Raw genomic sequence first — 14,622 nt, forward strand, 5'->3', positions numbered from 1 at the left:
GAGAGTCTGTGAAATTCCAAGGAAACGTCGAATGATCTTGAACGCGAGAGAAGGCTACGCTCGAAAGAACGAGCTTCGGTGAACCCGAGTAAACCCTCGGTGGACCGAAAAAGCGCGATTCGATTCCTCGAACGTGGTCCACGGATTCTCTCACCTTGTGGCCCCGAGCCGCTCTTTATTTTCTTTCCAGGGATATATTTAACCAGGCCAGCGAGTGATTTCGTTGAACCAGTAAATCAGTCGTCATCCGCGCCGAAAAGGAGAGGAACGTTTTTCTTGAACGGAGCAAGAGAAAGGACGGTGGTATACGCGTACAGCATCGATCATCTTGATCAATTACCTTTAATCCGCGTGTGGCACGCGCGGTTAATCCTTATCTATGGATCGAGCCACACCGACCCACTCTGCTTACGGGATTAAAATAGAAAAGGCGACACCCGGTAAATAAGAAACCGTTGCTAGTAAGATTAATCGACTACTTCGAGCTTTGGCTAAAGGTTAACTCGTAATAACCCGCGCCACTTGTTCTTTTTCTCTCTGTGTGTACGCTGATTATTCAGGATTATTCGCCAAACGAGTGGAAACTCGAGAGCGTTATTTTTCCGTCAGTTTTCGTACTCCTTGTCACGTTCTGTCGATACTCGCGCTACATCCCATCGTTAAGCGGGAAATATTGAAAACAGAAGCCCTGAGAGCCTATGAATGGAACGCGCAACCAAGCTTTCCTCGGAACATTCCAATTATTCCGTCAGACGAAGCCATCTTGCACAGAAATTTTTCCAAAGCGTCTTCGAATCGCGATCGAGTGGCTTGTATACATTTTCGTGGAAGCTCGTTGCTCGGGTTATTTTTCTTTCGCACGTTCCTCGATAATTTCCAGGCGCGGTATGCTTCTTAAAATAAGCGGTACGAGGTATTCGCGAAGAGGCGATGGATTAGATACGATGGGGATTTTAATTAATCGTCTTTTTCTTTTTTTTTTTTTTTTTTTTTTCGAAGAAAATATCAGATTGTCCGAAAAGTGTATTTCTTCTACAGACACGTCTTTTACAACGACGCATCTTTATACAAAAATGAAACCTAATCCGTCGAACGTTGTGATCTTTATTTCGATAGAACAAAATGTAACTTGATAAAATAATACAAAACGGAAAATGTTGTGAATCCATTATTTTCTTACAAAACGAAAGAAACTTTTCCGACGACTTAATATCATCAGATACATAGCGGGTACGTACGTAGAAACGAATCCATTAGAGCAGTCGCGAAATTGATATAATCGCCACACGTGTTGTTGCGATAAACGAAACACTGTTATGTATTATGCCATAACTACCGGCGATCGTCGTTATATATAACTCTCTTATTACGTGCTTCTTCTTGTCTCGAGCGATACCGAATTAAATTAAAAATCGTACCAACTTCTCTCTGCTTATTTACGACATAATCTTTACTCGCTTGCTGCAAGCTTTCCTCCATTTGCAATTTTTAATAATATTTCACGATCTTTCAGCGACATGTCCCGACGAAATACCAAAGCCTCGAGGTTTACGCGTTACTTTCTCTCGAATTAAAGGTGGGCACCGAGGGTTCCACGAATTTTTCTGTTTATTCTGCATAGGATTCTTTTTTCGGGACGATTTGGAAGCAATTAACTTGAGCACGAGCAACAGTTTTGCAGCTGCCAGCCACGTGGCATTCGCTCGCCAATCCTACCGGCGTTCTCGAACGTGCCAAATGTTTTATCGCCGCTGACAACCGCCATTCGTTTATTTTTTCTTTCCACGAGAAATCGAAAGTCAGTGCCGCGTGAACCGTATCACGCGATGTCAAGATTTTTCGTCACAGTTGGACGTGAGGATATTTCGAATGTTGAGGAATAGTGGAAGAACGGTTGTGCCGCTTGTTTCAAAAGTCTCTGACGCTTGGCTGTTTTAGGTGAAAGATAAACCTCGTTCGCGGATCGATAACACGCGTCTGCAGATAATTACGTCATTCTCTCTAAGGACCAAGTATGAATGCCACGTTTAGAGCAGAAAGATTCGGCAAGGGTGTAACAGAGTGGTTTAAGTGGCAGCTACGAGTACTTGGGGGTGAAATTTAAGGGCGAACACCGAATGCGAAACGAGACTGTAGAAGGTATGGCGAGGGCACAAAAGGGAGAAGTAATCGCGTTTGCGCTTGTTTCATTGTTATGGCTTAAACAAACGTTTCGATTATTCTGACTAGAGCCATTCACGCGCATGTTTTCACAACAGCTCGCTTTATGATCCGTTTATTGCTGAAACACCGACGGTTTACCCTTTACACTCCAATTATGGATACCTTGACGACATTAATAACGCGTGAATTATTCACTTGCTTTCCTTTTTATCGGTAAGAAACGAAATCGAGAAGAGGGCTACCGCGTATACACGAAAATCCATCGACGCTTGTAATCTCTTTTTTAACGAGAAATTTCATCGCAAACAGGAAGCTCAAAATACAAGGCTCACGAGCGAGAAGTAAAATTGTTTTTAATTTGAAAATTAAACCATGTTTCTGTATGCCATCTTTTTCTTTTCTCCCTCTTTCTAATGGAATTTTGTCAAAGTTCTATCACAGAACCATCGGACGAACGTTCAGTGAAAAATCAACGAACAACGCTTTGAGAAATTCCGAATCGACTATACGAATATTTGGTCAAAAATAGACCGTGTAAAAGGGAGGAAATGGCAGGAGAAAAGGAGAAAGGAAAACAAACATCCGACGTAGCAACGAAAAAATCCGTCCCCGTGGTGAAAATCCGTTTTTACGGCATCCTGACGTTGAGACGTCGCGCGTCGGTCGGAAATCGCGTGTCTGTTTCGTCGCGAGGCGTTTAACGCGGAGAGCGCAACGCGCATAAGTAAAAGGGCACAGGTGCGCATACATATCAGCCAGCAGGTTGACCATCAGTCAGTCGACGAACGTTCGTCGAGTTACCGTCGTTAATGGAATTTCATTTCAGACAGCTTCTCCTTCACGCTCTGTGTCAAATCGATTTCGAAACAATCGATAGTTAGATGGACACGGTCTTTGTCAATTCGATTCAACCTTTATCTTTTAATTGTGACTTAACTTCTACGTCTCTCATCTTCGCAAACATCTTTCTCTTATCGTATTCATATATCTAATTCCAATGTTTAATTTTTTATATTCGATCCAGATTTATTTATCGATGAGACATTTTAATTATTTTTTACGGAACATATTAGGTTGTTCGAAATGTTCCTTTCGTTTTATAAGGAAATAATAGACGCATATTGTATTTTGTTTATATTAGTTTATTGAATTATGCACGAACGTAACGATAGAAACAGAGCAAAATGGATCAGAAATTCTTGTCCATCTATTATCACCTTACGAAACGGAAGAAACTTTTCGGACAACCTGATAAATGCGATCAGACGACTGTCTTTTACCGACAATGACCTTTCTGTCGTTTAAATTGTCATTAAATTAAAACATAGTGCGTCCATTATTTCCCTATAAAACGAAACCTAATATGATCGAATCTCTCAGAACCCAAACCTACCAACTCTGCTCTTCGTTCCAAAAGCTTGGCACGTTTCACGACAATGTTCCTATCGTTGTTAACGTAATTGCTCGCCGTAACGCTGATCAATCGTCTGTTAATCGTTAAACAAATGTCTCTTATAAATAAACTCTGGCCGATCTTTCACCCGGCGATTCCCTTTCCTCTCTTGTTCTCCTTGAAACTCGATTGCACGTGTTGCGACGTCTGTCTGCAGAACTCGTTGCTGCATCCATAACGTCTCGCCGCCTTTCGAGATTATGCGAGTATTTATCGATTTGCATTTAGATTTGTCCTGTCACGATGCGTCGACCCATTGTGAGCGGTTGTCGTGCGTCCGCGTCGCATAATCACCGCGGTCGGGCCACGCCGCGCGATTCGAGTTTCACGCGCGGTTTCACCGAATATTTTTAATCCTTGTGGGGTGGAAACGTCGGGATACCAGACGGATCAAAGTTCTCGCGCAAAAATTCGCCAAGAAGGAATCTCTTCTCTCCGACGTCTCGCACGACAATCCTCCGCCTTTTCGCGCGCATATCGAGCGGATGATTCATTGGCCGCATCGCGTCGTCCCGTTCTCCCTCGATACTTGTTAAATGTACTCGCTGGTTTCGATCGATGCAAGCAGCGACCAACCATTGATTCTCCATTTCAAAGCTTCTTATCGATCTCCGCGAGGCTCGATGACGCAGGAAATGGATAAAAACGAACAGCGCTGAACCTCTGGTTGACCTTGCCAGCGAATTTTGATGCGCCAATGTCGTTCTTGTTGCTCGATGTTTGATAAACGCGCGCGATATTTCACCAACAGAATGACTTTTAACGTTTCAAGGAATTCTTCGGCGCACGCCAAACACGGCCGATTCTGCGACGGGCCTCGAGAAACTGATGACTTTTCCTCGGAAGCTAAGAGACTCAGAAGACTGGCGATTCTAATCCTATGGCGAACAGCTCGCGACAAATATTTTGTAACTTTCGCCTGTGTCTTCAGACTTCTTTCAAACTGGTGTTAACAACATTTCAAAATGTTTTCCACAAGGAACGTGACACATCCGAAAGGGTTTACTTTTGTAGAAAGTATCAAAACATTTCTTGACACGTTGTATAAGCGGACGATGAACACGTTTAATCATCGGGTACGGTAAAACGTACGAAATAAATTATGGCGTGATTCGCGAGAATGAAGTTGTTTATCTTCGAATATAACGTTTATCCGAACAATTAATAAAAGTAGTCACAGCCGAGCTTCGACGAATCGCTGAGTGATACGCAGAAACGAGGCTCTTCACCGTTCGACAAGCTTTGATGTAATCGCAATTACACGATCGCGTAGAGTCTGGCGGCTGAAACGAATGAAAACTGTTGCGATCTCGAACCTCCTTTGTGAGGTACAAATAATTAATGAACAGGTATCCACTTATTCGCGTGCATCGTCGAGCGCACGAGAATCGTAATGGCTTGTCGAATGATTTGCGAAAACGAAGCTGTACGGTCTTTATTAAACGATTACAGGCTGAGCCGAATAAAATAACAGTATTGCACGATCGACCTTTGATATTATATTCTCGATTTACCAGCTGTTAATAAGATTTGCTTCGTTTTGTTTTCCATTACGAGATGAATATTATTGAGTTGGCAACTAAGTGATTATTAATGACAAAATCCGCAATCACTTAGTTGTCAACTCAATATATAATATTCTCGCAAAAGTTTTTACAATTTTCATCAGATTTTTATTTTTCTCACACGATAACTTCGAATCGTCGTTTCATATTTCTTAAAATAATACAATTTTTCCTCCAGTTCTGAATTAGACGATTAATTAAATTCCCATAATTAAAATGGCTTAAATAGCCATCCTATCTGAAGAAGGTTAATCAGGATAATGCTAATTGGCGAAATAAAACCAGTTACTTCGCGATCGTCCTCTCGGGTATATAATGTCAATAATTTATCATATTATGCGATCTACACAGCGACAGTCGATTAATGAAACGTGCTGTATCGAGTAATTAAGCGAATCGATGCTATTCGCGGCGAATGAAAATTTCATGAGCCGCGAAAATTATGAACGTTCGTGTCTCGCGGTTAGAAATGAAGCTATTAGTCTGAGGAAGCTTTCCACGCGTGTTCGATCGCACGAGAGTTGCGATAGCTGATAATTTCGCGTTCGAAGCTCTTAATCATCGGAGTAATTGAAAGTTTGCGAAAAAAGGGGGCGGCCAGTCGCTTTAATGAAACGTATATTCGTTCGAGGAATAGCCACGAGCTCGCAGGGGTTTCTCGGAACCTTTCGATTCGACTTTGCACGCTCGACTATCGATTCCCCGGCGAAACTGTCGACAAACTTTCAGAAACCGACGATTCTCCCGCCGCTCGCTTCGAAGTTTCCACGAAAAAGCGAGTTCTTGTGTAATGATAGCTTGCACGGGAAATTACGTTCTGTGTCCTCAAACTTTGTACCGTTTGTGCCGATATCTTTCTCGAGTGGAGGTTGCTTCCCCCGGAACTCGATGCTTTTCTACGACTAAAGCGAAACATCCAAACGTTCTCGAGATCTTCGAAATTTCTAAGCCACGTTCTTTGCATTATTTATTATTATTTCTTCTTATTCGTTTAACGGGTGTAGGTCTTTCGGTGTCGGATGCACGAACCGAAGTAAAAAGGAACGTGGACTAACGATTTATCTGACGATTTTTTAAATTTCGTCCGAGGTACAGTCTCGCTCGAGGTTGGGCAAAGTCTATTGATACAATCGGAGTTACCTGAGCCAGTTCGATGCGAAACAGTTGCCGCCATCCGGGGAATGCGTATAATTTAAGAAGTTCAAGAATTTCTAGACAGTCGTTCGGCCGACTGAGGATTTTAAGAAGAGAAGAAGAAAAGACCAAAGTCTGCTTTTACGTTGTTCAAGATCGAGCATATTTATATAAAGTGTTAAGAATATTTTTATGATTGTGGCAAGTTTTGGGTATCGGTTTTGTTAAACTTGAAGACGATGTATCATGGAAATTTGTGTCGCACACTTTCAAGCAATTTCACGCGATTATGCCTGGTTTCATATTTGAGATGCGCATTCAAAGTGTGACATACGATAACTAGAGACGAGTAAAGTATTTCAAATTCTTTTTAAAGTAATTTATCATCTGCAATCATGCATTTTCCTTTGTTGGAAACGAAAGAATCGTTATCTTCCTCAAGTTTGTCTCGATACATCGAACAATTTGTACTATTGAAAACGAGAGAATAATGCGCGTAATTTTGAGAAAATTTCTCTCGAAAAATCAAAATCGTTTTGCTTATCGAAACAAGCAGGGTGAAACGCGATTAAGACTTTCGTAAATCCAGAAGAAAGGTTTTCTTTGTTTCGAAAGAGGCGTCGATCTTCTGAAACGAAGATATATTCGGATTAAACGGGTCAGATCCCTCGACGAAACCGAGAAGATACCTGACATCGTCTTTCTTTGTCTAGCAAATTGTTCACAAGAGTCCTCGCGCGTTGTTTCAGCTTTGACGTACGAGACAATGTTTGTAACTCCGAGACGGCAGAATATTTAAACTTATCCTAAAGCTTACACGTAATGGCAGAATATCTCGCGCACAACAGATCGCTCGATATTCCACGGTTTTGCGAGACGAGGGAATAAATATTTGCGATAAATATTTGCAAACGGTGGAAATTCAAGACCACGCGACCATAAACAAAATTCACGCATCTGGCAACCCAAAACAACTTAACGCTAGAATCAGCGATAGTCAACACGAAGCTATTTCTACCAAAAACCAGTGAAAATGACTGGTCTTTAAAAAATACGTGATAACAGAATATTTGTATATTTATTGATTTATTACTTTCTTACAGAAGCAATTCCATGTTATGTTTGGTATTATTAATTGTTATTTAATTAATTTTAATAATTCATTATTTTTGGTATTATTAATCCATCTGGGACCGTGATCCCTGAACGATGGTTGACACATTTATAAAATCGTAGAACCAATCATTTTGACTGGTGTGGTATTTCTAGCGTTAGTATCTAGCGATCTAGCGATCGACCGGGAATTTTCCTGATAACCGATATCGTCGAATCTGGAGGAAACTAGTTAATTGAGGTTCGATAAACAGATTGCAGGACCCTTTTAAACTTTGACAAGTACCATTTTGACTGGTATTGGTATAAGTAGCCTCGATACAAAATTATTTTCAGTTCGAATGCATAAAGAACAAAATGAAATTCATTATATTAGGAATTAATTAAGTAGGAATTTTAAAATAAAATTGTAAAAGCAGTCAATTTGACCGATGTGGTAGTTCTAAACAGTTAAACCTAGCACAACCTATACCAAACACCCTGATCTCCCGCCCGCTGAAAGTGACGCAATAAAAAATTCAACCCACAAATGCTACGATGATAAGCCCCGTGTACCACGAAACCAGCATTGCACCCACGATCGATCTGCCGTAATCACGCGGGCGAATACGTCTCGGTAGAGTCCCTCTCGAGTCACCTTGTTCAAAACGTCCTCTCCCTGGAACAGCGTTTCTGTCCCAGCGTCCCGGAAGAGTCCTCGTGGAGTTGATGGCGTTCCGAAGGATTCACGACGATCGACTTGACGGAGCATATTGGCTGGTGTGCGCGCGGCCACGTGCGTACACACGTGGGGCAGAAATACCGGCATAGAGTAAGAGAGAAGACGGGCGTGTTAAGCGTTTGCGAGCGAGCAAGACGGCGGTAGTTCGGTGGCAGCGCGGGACGGTGAGGCTGTCGTTGCTCGAAGCCCTATGCTCGTCGCTCGGAAAGAGAGCTCAGTGTTACGATGGTCAGCAGGCGGACAAGTCGCGCGGTGCAACGAGGCTCCATCGTTTCTGTCGCGCTTCGGTCCATCCATCGGTCGTCTGGCACGGGGACAGACACGCAGGAATACGAAGCAAGGCAGCCGTGTACACGATACAGCGGGAGGGAAACGCGTGTCTCGCTTAATCGCGCCTAATTAAGACGATTCGCTGTCTGCCGTGGCCGCGCACATGCACTGTCATTGACCGTCTGCGGTCCGTGGCTCGTAAATCATCGTGCTTCCCTCCGGCAGAATGCCGGGTAATTGTGTCACGGTTGATATACGAATTTATTTTCGTCGCCGCGGGATTGATTAACGGGGGAAAACAGTGAGCCGCGAGGAACAACGGCAGAATCCTTCGTCGTACGGTCGCGCTACCGAATCCAATCGGATCGAATTTGGCAGAGGCGAAGCAGAGGATATTTCTCTCGAAAGTGCGTAGAAAAAAAAGGCGGGAAACTTGGTGTTTGATGGAAGCATCTGGTAGTTGGACATAGATCGGGGTAAAAGACTGGAAAGGGTTGAAGATCGTGAGCGAGACCGAGCAGTCTAGGCACCAGCGGCAAAGTAACACGTGCTTGCGGCGTATTCCGGCGTAAACCACGTGGCTTGTGACAGCGAGACTGCTTTTCACTGTAAGTTGTTTATACGAAATGCGTTTCGTTCCTACGAGTGTTCTCCTTTTTTTTTTCTGGCTTAGTTTTCTATCTGTCTGTCTGACGGGGTTAGGTTGGGGTTAGATTCAACGGGGTTGAATTCTCTAAGCGAAATTTCACCCACTTCCCGACCAACTGGAAATCTGAAATTTGGCACACGCGCTCGTTTCCCATGACGATACGATATAATTTCAACAAATTGACAACATCTTTTTTGTTAGACCTATGAAATGTATTTTTACTTGTATGTTTACATGTATTTGCGTATTTGTAAATATTGTCGCGCGTTATGCTGTAGTTTACGTTTCGTTTTTCTGGCACGGCAGTTAGCCGGATCAAAGGTACACCGCGCAACATACTATAAACGTATCGACAACTGTAACTGGTATAAAATCGAGCGTGTACAAACAGTCGATCCATACCCTGCTATCCTCCAGAAGCGTCGTCTCGCGATAGAGCGGCGCGGCGGCGTCTCGATACGTAATCTTATTATTTAAGAGCGGCATGAATAATTACGTACTCGAGACGTATTAAGATACAGCGTTATCGTGAAACGGAGCGACTCGACTGGCCTGGCGATAACGCGATAATCGAGAAAAATAATTCAACGACGGTGACACGAATCTTTTTCCATTCTCCCATCATTATGATTCCTTGGCGCCCTTAACTCTCGCACGGCGGAGGCTGCTTCAACTTTGACACGTACAATCGTGTCAAGCCTATTACGTTCTAATTGTCATTTACATTCACGTGTTATTATTATAAACTAAACAAGACGTTTTTTGTTTTATATTATCTCGTCGAATTACGTACGATCCATTTTGTTCTGTTGAGATAATCACATTTCACAGACTTGGTTTCACGTTTGTACGAAGGTGCATTGTTAAAAAACCCGTTTGCCAAAGAAAGACACTTCCCGGACAATCTAATACATTAACTTTCTTCGTCGATTCGACGTCTAGGGTGTCCCTGAATAATTGCCGCGTACCTGATGAAACATAACAACGATAATTCTTTGTATTACTCGAAAATCAACCGTTCGACGTTCGTGACGATCGATCGAACCTTCGCTAGTCGACTGTTAATGGAATCGATCTGGTTCGAACGACTAAGTTACAGAAGCTAGACTCTGACTCGACCTTAAAACGTCGCGGTGAAGCGATGCTAGATAGAAGAAGAAGAAAAAGAAGGAAGCTCGAAAGAGAGCCAGAGAGGAGAAGGAGAAGATAGACTGTCTTGCAGACGGTGTGTCTGTATGTGTCACAGGCCGGATCGAGGCTTTGAAACGAGTGGCGATCGATTCGGTTGATCGTGTCGCTGAAAAAGCCGCGGGCAGGCTTTTAAAACGGTACGATCTACATAGGAGAGAAGGAACGGCTGTCTCGGTGTGAATGGCCTGTTCCGAGGCCTGCGTTAGTTAGCAGTCCACTCGGTCGTATAATTTCTCGGCCGAACGTAATTTAACGCACTCCCACTTATATCACGTGATAAGTTCGTTTCCGTGGCTGTTCACGCGCGAACAGGGTGGTTTCGCTTTTAATTGTCGCCCGGTAGATATTATATCGTTCGACGGCGGAAATTAGCGAACGCCACGCACAATCGACGATGCTCGTTTCCGATCGTCGATTAAAAGCAATTGCCTTTCGCTCTAGTGAAAAAAAGCGATGAAATTCGACAGGCCATTTGAACGAACAGTCCTTTTTCTATAAAATCCTGAAATCCTGTGAAAGGAATATACGACACGATGTCGCGTGATAGTTTTAGTCCAACCGACGAATTGGAATTTTCTAAATTTTCTACTTTTACGCGCATTAGGTTGTCCGAAAAGTTCCTTTCGTTTTATAAGGAAGTAGTAGATGCACAACGCTTTTTGTTTTATATTGTTTCATCGAATTACGTTTGATCCATTTTATTCTATTGCTACAAAATGGATGATACGTAAATCCATCAAACAGTATAAAATAAAATATGTTGTGCGTCTATTATTTCATTTATGGAACGAAAGAAACTTTTGGGACAACCTCATAGACAGAAAGGTATTCGGTTCTGTTATTTTAAGCAAATTGAGCGGAATATCTTTTTGGAGTAATTTCGTACAAACCGAATAGAAATGTCTAATTCGTGAAATATTCCCTAACAGTATCTCTAGTCGCTATTACGAGGCTAGTATCACGGATGGTTTAAGACTTTTGTACAATATTGTACGTAATTTATCGAGTAAGCGAGGGAGATTAAGGACTGTGGGAAGCTTTGAAGAGGCAAGGGTGTCGGGCTTCTGAATTCGACTTGTTTTCCTTTGGAATGCGATATGAGAGGGTTTCGTGAGTCAGGTTCCTTGGGGACGTTCGAGCGCACGTGTTTAGAACAATCGTACGAAAACAGCCGATATAATTGACCGATGCTCTGCTTTCTGAGATCGAATCAGCATCGAGATTGTACAATTTTTTTTTTTTCGAATTTTTAATCGACAATTTTTTTGCCGGTGTTCTTAAAAACGTTCTAAACCCGGGAATACGTAAAAAATCTTGTTACACGTTGATACTCGGTGAAACCGGATCGAGTTCCATATTTATCGATTCTGTGGAATTGCTTTTGGTTCGAGATACAAAGTGGTGGAACATAAATCGTTTGAAGAAAAATGTCGTAACCTACTTCTCAGTAATCTCGCGAACGCCACGCTAAAGAGTAGATCAAACGAAGCTATCTTCAAAGCTGCAAATCTGTTAATTTAACAGAAAACAGTGTCGCCCCGTGTTTACTGAAAAAAAAGTGTCGAGACGGTTTTGTCGTATAGAAAGCTCTCGCGTCTCGTTAACACCAAAATTATCAGAGTGTCAACATGACCAATTCATAAATTTTCCTAGAAATTTCACAGATTTACAACATTCTTGATAATTTGAATAATTATCCGTTCTACGTCTACGTATAGATAATGTCTAACCTTCTCCTTTCAATTAATTCAATTAAGCTTATTTTTACTTGATATTTTAGAGCTGCTAGTTCCAACGATAAAATATGTTGCAACGAGGAAAACAAACGTCGAGCATCGCTCTCGACTAGGAAGAAAAAACTGTCAACAAGAAGCGGACGCAATTTCTCGCTAGAGTTTACATTTTTTGATTCCGTGAAGTTACCGAAAACACGGAGTCCGTGGAAAAAGAGGGAGAGCGCGGCTGCCGGTTGGCTGTCGAACTTTTTCCTCAAGACACATGTACCGCAGTCGAAAACACTTCTGTACTCGAAACCAATGAGCGTCGTTTCCTGCGTTTCGAACGCAAAAACCTCTTTCGCCCAAGAGCCTCGTAAAAAAAAGCACAGCGTAACGAGAATTCTGTTGTTGATCTTTTCTCTAAGCAAACTTGCACGTGATAAACGAAAGCGAGTCGATCCTTTGTAACCAAGTTTTCCAAAATTATCCGTGGCCAGAGATATTTAAAGCATCATCGTCATAAATTCCCCGGTATCTTAAATTTCGTTTGACAGCGCCGATTTCATAAATCTTGCGAGCCACGGCGAACGAGAAAACACAAACAAACCGATTCGATTCCTTGCACTTGGCTGTATCTGCTCGTTCGTTCGACAAAAACAAACTCGCCGATTCCCGTTCGTCCCTTGCCTTAATGACAACTCCATAAATCCTGCGATATCTGACTTGCTCGCGCCGGTATTTATTAAAACAGATTAATTTCATACGTTGCTATAACGACAAGAAAACGTCTATAGTCGATCAATTTCATCTACTCTTGATACTTATGCTCGTCTTTTTCCGTTATTGATAATCAGAGAAACGTAGAGGCAGGATGGCTACTATAAATCTTGCAGGCGAAACATCACAAGAACAATTCACCGAGTATTTCTAATACCAGACTTCCCACCGAGCGAATAAATCAACCAGATCAATTCCACGCGTTTTCATTCAACGTGGACGCTGTGGCTCGGCCAGTGAAACACCCCGCTGAATGAAACCAGTGAATGAACGAGCTACGTAATGCAACTTGGTCGTTGCATCGAACGTTCCACGAATTTATTTCGATCACGGAATCCAAGCTTCGTATGGGAAACAAAGCATCCGATAATCGAAGCTATAGGCGCCTTTGTATCGTAAAATTATCGAGATCGAAACTGCCGGATTAGCGACTGGAGAAGACCTTCCGTTATCGAAACTTATCGATGTTGTTTTTTTTTTTTTTTTTAATGGATATTGACGAGGTTTAAATCGTTTGGTATTTTCTCGATCAAAATGGAAAGCTTTGATAATTTAGGTTTGAAGGTGTTGGCCGTGTTTCCATCTACGCTGCAAGTATGAGAAATTTGTAACGTTGGAAATTTGACATTAAGATTTTAATAATTGACAAATGAGGAATTTCAGGAGTATGTAGGTAAAAGAATCTTTCGTTTATCGGTAAATGACGCTCGGTGTTAGGCTCGCGAAGAAGAGATTACGCGATAATAGTGGTTGCAATAGACTCGGTGGAGACGATCAGGAAGAGGAGAGATCGCTTTCCGCACGTGCGTACGGCGAGGAGTGACGCGCGCTGCGACGAGTATCTTCATCTATTTCAGTGGATTGCCTTGTCGGAAGTATCACTCGACGACCGCTTCCTATTGTGATAGAACCGTGTCCGTGGATTCGTATCGCTTGATCCTCGCATCGTTACGTTACGTGGTGTGAAACGTTGCTTGGAGATGGACGCTGGCGGAAACGGTGAATAAATCGGAGAAATAGTAGTCGTTAACGAACGAGGGTAGCAAAGTTGCGAAACAATTCCATTTCGTAAATTGTTGTGGTGAGTTTGTTTCAATTTTCCGCGTGGAATTTGACTTGAAATATTCTTAACGAATCTAGGACATACTTTTAGGGTTTGATTAACGCGTTGACTGCCACGCGTGTTTTCAAAGAAATCTCCGTCAGGCCACGCGTACAGCAGTACCAAGCGTCCTCTGCTAGGTGCTCCCATCGAGATTTTAGTAATGCGAATCGCTCAAGCGGAGGTCTCAAGAATGATCTTTCGTTTCATTTGTTCGCAACATTAAATCCACTAGCTGTTGTTGAATATAACGAAGGAAAGTGTGGTATAGATTATTCCGACCAAATGGTTTCTTATGCCACCACAATTAGAAAAGGAATCAAATGGTACAGAAAACTTGGCATTCGATTCTTTCTGGGAATTTCTGTTGTAAACGCTTTGACGGTTTACAAAATTGCAACAAGAAAAAATATAAATATTAGAATATTTAGACGATTATTAGTTGCAAAATTATTAGGGTTGTCCGAAAATGCAAAAAATCCTTGTCTTCGACGGAGTCAGCATAATATCATCGTTCGGAAAAATGATTCCGGAAGAAGCATTAGACGCGCGTGTAAACTATGTTATGCAAATAAAAGACGTCGAATGGACCGAACAAAGGCACAAAAGAATTTGAAGAAAACAACAACTTATTGTCCAAATTGTACCGACCAACTTCGACTATGTATAGAATGCTTTAAAGTTTTACATTCTAAATAATTCTTTTAATAAACCATTTTCGTATTTTTATTTTATAACAATTCAACTATTATTACAATTAATTATT

General features: G+C 42.0%; 2 protein-coding genes across 6 annotated transcripts in view; one reads left to right on the forward strand and one right to left on the reverse strand.

Annotated features, from left to right (window-relative positions):
• LOC117238802 (very-long-chain enoyl-CoA reductase) overlaps positions 1-14,622 on the reverse strand; it is a 144,540-nt gene that overhangs the window by 88,373 nt on the left and 41,545 nt on the right. The window lies entirely within an intron of this gene.
• The window catches only part of LOC117238801 (facilitated trehalose transporter Tret1-2 homolog), a 120,248-nt gene that overhangs the window by 67,178 nt on the left and 38,448 nt on the right, over positions 1-14,622 (forward strand). Inside the window, exon 1 of one of the 5 annotated variants that reach the window (XM_033504010.1) lies at positions 8,884-9,027. The exons of the other annotated variants lie outside the window; for them this stretch is intronic. The gene's annotated coding sequence lies outside the window, so the exon portion shown is untranslated. Of the gene's footprint in view, positions 1-8,883; positions 9,028-14,622 lie in introns of those variants that run through there. 5 annotated transcript variants of the gene reach the window in all.

Source organism: Bombus vosnesenskii, unplaced genomic scaffold (genome assembly GCF_011952255.1).
Source record: "Bombus vosnesenskii isolate JDL3184/JDL3185 unplaced genomic scaffold, Bvos_JDL3184-5_v1.1 scf7180000013607, whole genome shotgun sequence".
Lineage (NCBI taxonomy): Eukaryota > Metazoa > Arthropoda > Insecta > Hymenoptera > Apidae > Bombus > Bombus vosnesenskii.